Source organism: Cornus florida, unplaced genomic scaffold, assembly GCF_030987335.1.
Source record: "Cornus florida cultivar Cherokee Brave unplaced genomic scaffold, ASM3098733v1 CherokeeBrave_3.0.0_Hap2_Chr06, whole genome shotgun sequence".
Taxonomy (NCBI): Eukaryota; Viridiplantae; Streptophyta; class Magnoliopsida; order Cornales; family Cornaceae; genus Cornus; species Cornus florida.
In genome coordinates, this window is record NW_026775576.1 from 29,999,282 (window position 1) to 30,007,885 (window position 8,604).

The following is an 8,604-nucleotide window of genomic DNA, read 5'->3' on the forward strand; positions in this document are numbered from 1 at the left end:
TGAACAGGCCAGCAGCTTCAGCGCCGGGCGAATGATCGCCCGGCCAAAGAAAATTCCGATGGTAGCAGCGCCGGTGCAATCACAGACCTGGCTTCATGGCGACGCAGCAGCAGCCAGCAACAGAAAAAAATTATAGTGTTTCCAATGATCCCCATTGCAACGCCGGCGAATTGTTTCTGGCAGAAGCAACTGACCCGGCACTTGGGCGATCATTCTCCCAGCTTTCCGACGACCGGAGAAAAAAAAAACACAAAACAAAAACTGCGAACAGGGTGGAAGAACGTCGTTTCAGATACTCATTGGGGAGTAGAGCAGCTATTTAATTTCCATCTGGTTCTTATATGGAAAGCCAACTATTTTGATCAACCTGTGCTGACGCTGTCAATCTGGTTCTTAGGCCAAAAGAGATATGGACTGGTAGGAAGGCAAGTAAAGATGAACATGGATTCTCATAATAAATGAACCAAAAAGCTTTGAGGGGGTGCTTCTCAGCCCAGCAGTAATTAATGGAGCAACGCCGGCCGGCCAATCAATCTTTTTTTCCGGCGCACTCACAGATCCAGGAGACCATCGCCCGGAGGGGGGGACTTTCCGGCGATCCCCATAGCTGCCCAGTGACGACGCACAGGTACGGCCAGACAGAAAAAAAAAAAAAAAAAAAAAAAACGGTTCGTAAGGCTGGTTTGCGTGTTTTGGGCAGAATGTATCACTCCCACTGTTTCCCAAATCTTTATCCACCTAGGAGTTTGATTAATCAACCTCTATCCACCAACATTCCATAACCCATTATTAAATTTCATCATTCCATATTATCCAAATTCAACAACTTTCCTTTCCACTCATACTCATTGTCTACACCAGTCTATACATAACCCATCATTTATTACCTCAAAGCATTCAATCCTTACATTCCATATTACCATAATCCATCATCCTTACAAAATTCATAACCCAAACATCAATCTTCATAAATTTCTCTACACCACCTTCCCTACCCACATTAAAAATTCTTCACCATACCCACTTCCATTACCATTACTTGATTGCCCATACTGTTTGCACAAATTTGAAAAAAAATAATAAATAAATAAATAAAATAAAAATAAAAATAAATTTCAGAGATTCAAGGAAAAATATCAAGAAATTGTGTGAGGTGACCCGACTCAGAGTTGACATTCAAGAAATCCATCAGAATCCAAGATCAATGATGGACATGCTGCGTGTACTTATGATTCATAACGGGCTTAATCCTGAGCCGCCTCCATTTTAGCTATCCTCTCAGGTGCTTTCATTCTGTGTTTTTATTTTTATTTTAATTTTTTTTATTTTTAATTTTTGTTCTTATTTTTCTTATTTTTAATTTTTGCCCAGTGAGAACACTGTCCAATTCAAGTTTGGGGGCATAGAGTCTACTCTAGTTGTTGAAAAAAAAAAAAAAAAAAAAAAATTCAATTCTTTTTCTTTGGCATATTGACTTTAATTCAAGTATTTGAGAATGATTGTGAGGATTAAGACACTTAAGTACTTTTTAAAATTCTTTTCTGAGATCGTCTTGAATCCCTAATTTTCGTGCTTTATTTTATGTGGGTTCCATTATCTATTATGATAGGAATTTTAGTAATTATCGGTCACTGAGGGATTTCACACGCACACTAGAATTTTATTTATGGGTATTTGTATTGTTAGTTGAATTCTGATGACTATGGATGGATATGAATTGGTGAACTTTGAAGGTTATTACTATGGTAGAGAAAAAAAAAAAAAAAAAAAAAAAAAAAAAAAACAGAAAAAATATATATATATTTCGTAACCCTTTCATGGAATAATCGGTGCTCATGTTTCATATGCATAGAGTGTTCGCATGAAGAAGTGGGGGTAAGGATAAGTGAAAAAAAAAAAAAAAAAGGAAAAGAAAAAGAAAAAAATAATAATATTTTGCCATAGAAAATGACTTGAGAAAAGATCTGAGAAATAGAAGTTATAGAAGTTGGGTTCAATTGAAAAGACATTGCTACATAGGTGATTTGCTAGTTCACAAATTTTACACCATTGGGGATTGATTTTGCTATTGCTCTTGTTATATAAGTGTGTGGGAAACATTTGGATGAAGTATGACAACAGGGACAAAAAAGTATAGTCAGATGATAATTTTTGAAGTACTTCCGTGTAGTCTTCCCCTTGATTATTGTGATGCTATGAGAATAAGTTGATTGCCAGTGGATTGAATTGTGTTGTATGTTTGTGGGTATCATCTCTGGAAACCCTCACGAGACAGCACTCATCCACTAGGGGTAACCAAGGGGTTTAAAAGGCTTGTTACATATACTAAATGCAATCGTGATTCCCACGAAAGCGGCAATTATGTTTTCTTTAGTTTTATTGCTATGGGACTAGCAATATGTAAGTTTGAGGGTGTGTTAAGCGCTGAATGTTACACATTTTAGCCCCTTAACGTGCATGTCTTATTCAGTTTGTAGTAGTTTATTTTAGATTTTACATTGTTTTACTGTTTTTATTTACTTCAGGATTTTAATTGTAAAATCAGTCAAGACTAGTGATTCTGAGCTTTAAAAGATGACATTCCGGAGGGAATGGTTGGTAGAAATTACCAACATTGGTTGGGATTTTAATTCCATATGGATTAAGAGTCGTGGATCAAGCAAGTTCGATTATGGACATCATTGTTAGTCGGGTTTATTTTGACGTGTCGTGTCAGTTCTACATTGCACTAATAATGAAATTATAGTATGTGGTTATCTCTTATGGGAGCTAAACACTTCTATATCAACGGAGTTTTCGAAGGTATTGGAGCAACAACTATGCTTCGCATCTCTAGATGGGAAATTTGATCGCAATATAATATTGGATCATGGCAAATATGCTTAGGATATATATCCTAGGTTGGCATGGGTAATTGAAAGCGTTACTTAGCTTTTCAGTTATTATCTGTGCTATTGTTGGCACAAGGATGTTAGTGCGACAATGTTTTGAATTTTGGATAGTATGTTGTACAGATCTCTCACTAGTTGGTCTGGCATGGAAGCGAGGTTATATCATAAGATCTTGTCTTTATTTAACGATACATCGGGGATAAATACTCTCTTTTGGTACAAATTGCGCGCGGTCGGATTTTGTAGATAGTTTAACTCGTACATAGGAGTTTTCTATCAGGAAATGGTTATTTAGGAAGACTTCCGTATTGGAAGCAATGTGTTTTGGAGGAAGGTCAGTTTTACGTATGGTACTGACTTTTCACGGATTTTGGTTATTGGTTTAGGCAGTCGTCTATTTGTTAGCGTTACTAATTTAGCTAGCGCTGGATGCATAGGAATTTTATGCGTCTGTTCTATGGAACTTGGAGGAATAAGGATCATTACCATTCGCTAAATATTGGGTAAGATTAGATCGTTGATAGATACAACCTAGGGTTGTATATCTTTGATATTTCTTAAGCATAGAAACTTGGTATATTGTTGGATGTGTTGGAAATTGGTGAAGCCATATAAAGAGGCTGTGCCACACGAAAACGGAAATGAATTTTGAAAAGATATTAATTCAGAATTTCGTGAATTCCGAGGACAGAATTCCTTTTGTTAGGGGGAAAGAATGTAATACCCCTAATTTTCAAAAGGATAAAATGGGAATTTAATTATGATTTTATGTGCATTTGTATTTAAATTAGGCAACTTGATTAATAGTGAATTTGTTTTATGTGTAGTGGCTTAATTGATTATTTGTGTGTATTTAAATTAATTGTTAATTAGAAATTGTTTTAATTTAATTGTTATTGTTTTAATTTAATTGTTTACGTGTTTTGAATGATTTAGTTAATTATATTTATTTAGTTATTTTCCTTTGTTTATTTGTTTTAAATGTCATTAATTAATTAATTATTTAAGTGTAATGGATGTAATTATTTAATACTGTGTTTGCGTATGTTTTGAGTTTAGGGTTTTTTTTTTATGTAATTAGGGTAGCTGACAGATAAGTAGGCTGGGTTTAGGATTATGGTTTCTTGTACGAAGTAGGTTAGCCGACTTTTAAATGTGTTTTGTAATTATACGTAGGGTTAATAAAAATTTATATATATATATTTACCAATATATGTGTCTGCAAGGGTTTGAGAAACCCTATTCACGTATTATCTGGAGAGGGGAAAACAGAGGCTCTGGAATGGTTTTGAGAATAAACAGAGAGGGTCTTGGGAGATTAATAAAGGGAATTGCTCGTGGGTTGAGCCAAGGAGCAACCTAGAAAGAGAGCAGTGGACAGAGGAGGAAGGAATGGTCTTGGAGTTGTCGAATTATAGAGACAACGTTTTAAGGTTTCAAACCGAAACCTAAAGGAAAGTTTCATTCTATGTCCTTCCTATAAACTTGTGTTCTTTGCATTCTATATAGTCTCTAGGAAGTTAATTAAACTTTAAAACGGAATTTTGATGCATGGTAACATACTTTAAACTGCACGTTTGTTTAGGTGAACTGAAATTGTGTTCCTTGCATAAACTGTTTTGTTCGGTTTTAAATTTTTGTCAAGCAATGCCTATTGATATTTGAGGAGTCGTTAGGATGGTTGGGACTTATTTGAACCCTAAGAACTTTAAAAAAAATTCTGGAGTAGAGGGTTGAACTTTACCTGAAGCGGAGAAGGCAAACAGAGGAAGCATAAACTGTTTCGATTATAGTTTATGTTTTTGTCAATTAATTCATACTAGAATTGGAGAAGTTTCTAGGATTTTTAGGACTTAAATTGAACCTTAAAAATCTTTAACAAAAGTGGGACAGAGGACTGAAGCTTTGCCGGAAGCGGAGAAGGCAAACAGAGGAAACGGAGAAGGAAAAACGAAGGCTGAGAGAGTGGAGGAGGCTCCACCCTTCAATGAAGCTGAGATACCCCTCGGATTTGAGACGCGGGTTGATCAGGTCCAGCCCAAACCCGAGGGAAGTATCAAACAATTAAAGTATTTTAAATCGAACACAGAATATAAATTTAAGAATTTAAATAAAGAAATCCAAGTGAAAAATAAAATCCTTCAACGATAAATAATATTAATTTAATCCTCCAAAACCTTCAAGGTTACAACTTGGGAATCCAAACAGTGGACCCCTAAAGAAAATCTCAACTGAACTGAAACTGAAAACATCAAGCTAGAAGTATCGAGAGAAATCCTACGTAAGCAGATGAACGTGAGACTGTCCCCAACAAGCACGATCAAGCTCTAAGGCTGGAACCGACCTGCACCTGAAAAATAATAGAAGAGTGGGTCAGGCCCACGAACAAGTTCTAATCTAACGGCGATCCAAACGGTGACCCGATACGTAGATACACCCTAGATATCTCAACAATATCTAATTAGTCCATACATATATATATCCACACTAAAGGACATTCACTAGACTAAAATAGGGGTCTCAACCTGAATAGAAGGTAACATGCGAAAGCACATCCAAGGGTGGGCATGAGTACCTAGACCTAACAGGGTACACCTCAACCTACTATAGTCAGCTATGCATCCATTGCATATACGCACCCTAACCAACGAGTATGAATCTCAAGCTCATCTCGTGGTACCATACACATATATCTAAATTCCGTCCCAAAACCAGGTATGCCATTCAATTACTTATTGAACGGGCACACTTTATACAAACTAGTTAGTCACTCAACTTATTTGCAGTTGATATGACCCACCACAATCCACTAATCCAGGAAGTCACCCAACTTAGTTGCAGTTGATCTGACTTAGTCACAAATAGGATTCAATATCTTTCAATCCATTCCTTTAGTCCATTAGGTTAGGTTTATGCGTTTTGAGCTAAACCATCCCTAGTATGTCACCGTCCCATACCGGTACATACAATCCTCCACATTCGTATAAATTACAACATATATACGAGTTTAGTAATTTACAGTCCAAGACTATTTCCCAAAGAATTGCAGAAAAATAATTAATATTTCAACAACTAAAACCAAGCATTAATCCATTTAAAGTTTAATATTCCAACAACCACCTCCAAAACCATAATCCAATTCCAAACCAAAAATCCAGTTAATTGCTTAACAGTGTGTAATATTACAGCAATTAAATCATGTACCATTCCGTTCAAAACCATGCAACTACAGATTTATAACAGAGTAGTTTAGCAACCAAAATCTGAAACATGCCTAGGATCAAGTCTGTTCACTAGAAGACCCTAATGTCCATTTAAACCAGTTTTAAATTTATGCTACACTCATTAAATCACTAATTTAGAAATAAGAAATTTAAATCTTTTCCATCCATTATTCACATTCAAAAAGGTTTAAATTCGTATTATGCATTCGACTTGTCTACCTGTATAAACCATGCACTGAGAATCCTTAAGAACACCCAAGTGACATGTTAAACTCCTCCATTTACTTCCAACTCAGTCCCTGACTCACAACCCTCCAACAGTAGCAAGTAATTCGTAATAAATAAAAAAAATCAAAAATCAAATTCCAAGAGAGCCTGCTCAATTTTTGGAAAGAGCAGGCTCTTTTAAAGCCTTGAGCCGACTCCTTTGCCCCATGGAGCCGGCTCTTTACCCAGAAAAGGGGAGGGAGCTGGCTCCCTCCATCCATGGAGCCTTCTCCTTTGCCTTTTTTGTATTACCAACGCTAGTTCACTCTCTGCTTGAATTTTGCTTCATTATGTCCGTGTATTCTTTCCCCGATTAATTCCTAGCCCTCTGTTGGTTACTTACAGTGATCTTAGGGGTTCAATACTATCCTAATATCATCTCCCAAGCTTGATTACAGCAATTTAAATCAATTAAAAGAAGTAAACTTGCTACGGAACTAAATATGTTTCTATGCAAAAAACTGAAACCTCATGCATGGATTACAACGAAGCAAAATGCAACAGAGATCTAAAACAGAAATAGCAACCTTCCTATGAGATTTACATAACTCCCGTAGTCTTTCCATACTTAGTTTACAGTAGTTGCAATAAAAAACGGAGACAAAAACTACGACAAAAACCTTCATGCTTAAAGGACATAAAACTGAACCAACTTGCATGCACTGTAACAGATATTGCAGAAATCATCACAGAAATAATTCAAAGCATACATATGATTAATTTGATGTATAACATACATGAATGATTTAGTTGTTAATTTCCTTAAAACTCTAGAGCATATCTAGGTGCACAGAACACGGCTTAAAGGGAAAGAGGAAGATAGAACTTGCCTGAATAGGTTTGCAAACAAACCCTTGTTGCCGTTGGTCTCAGTTTTTCGACATCCACTAAAACTTGTCTAACCTCCTAGAACCTCTGCTCCTTCCTTCTCCTTGGTTAAACCTTGGAACCCCAGTCGAAATTCTCACAAACTGCTCTGTTCTCACAAAAACTCCCTCTGTAACTCTCTCTATTTGGCAGACTTTTCCGTGTAAAAGCTACGACAATATGTAAGCCTAGGTTTAACATATACTGAGGTATTTATAATTGCAAGATTAAAACCCTAATCCACAGAGCCCTAACTTCGTCGGCCCACAAAGTAACCCAGTTTAGATACATATCAGATGCCTATGAGACGGCTCCAAAAATCCTAACTAAAACGTATCTAAAACCCTAGTTAATGGGAATTACATAATTATCCTGGTCAAAAATTAAATACTTAATAAATAATTAATTTAATAAAACCCATTAATTAAATCAAATAAGCAAGCAACGAATCACTTAAAACACATAAAATAAATAATCAAGTAATGAATCAATTACAACACATAAAACGCAAATAAAGAATAAACTGCAATTAAAGAATAATTTAAATAATAAATCAACTAATGCACATAAAAAAAAAAAATCCAATTTAAACAATAAATTAAATACCAGGACTATCCTTTTGAAATTAGGGGTATTACAGGAGCCGTCTCCATTGAAGTGGAGCAGGCTACAACTCTTGTGGAGGTGGCTCCAAGAGGGTAGAGCAGACTCCACACTTTTGTGGAGCCGGCCCCTCTTTTGTAAATGCACAGTAAGTGCGTTGTGCTGATTTTTTTATTTATTACAGGGGTTTAAATGAAATTTCTGGAAAGTGATATGGGATTTTAAATGTTTAAAATTAACCTATTAAAACCTTAAATTAGTAAGTATATGCTAGTATGTTAATATTAATGGACATCATGAATTTTTAAAGATTAATGTGCATGCTGTCCAGGAAGGAGGAAGACTTAAATTTCTAGTTTGTTTAGCCAATTGAATGAACTGAAATGAAAGATGTTTTAGGGATGTTATATCAAAGATATATAACGTATCATTAAGACCCAGGAATGTGGGTGTGTGATCTGGAATGGAACGTCATGAAATTTAGATTTTAATTTACATGCCGTCAAGGATTGTGGAGGATTTCATTACTAGTCTTTGTTTCAGTGATTTAAATGAACTAGTATGAGAGTATGGTTTGGAATTTCTAGTATAATGTCCTCAGTTTATAATTATGATAATCATTATAACATGCTATGGATGTTAATTGATGAACTGTTGTAATTTATATCTTGTCAATTGGATATATATGGATAATTTAAATTGTTTATCAGTACTCTAACAGTTTAAAAGGAGTTTTTATGATTATAATCATA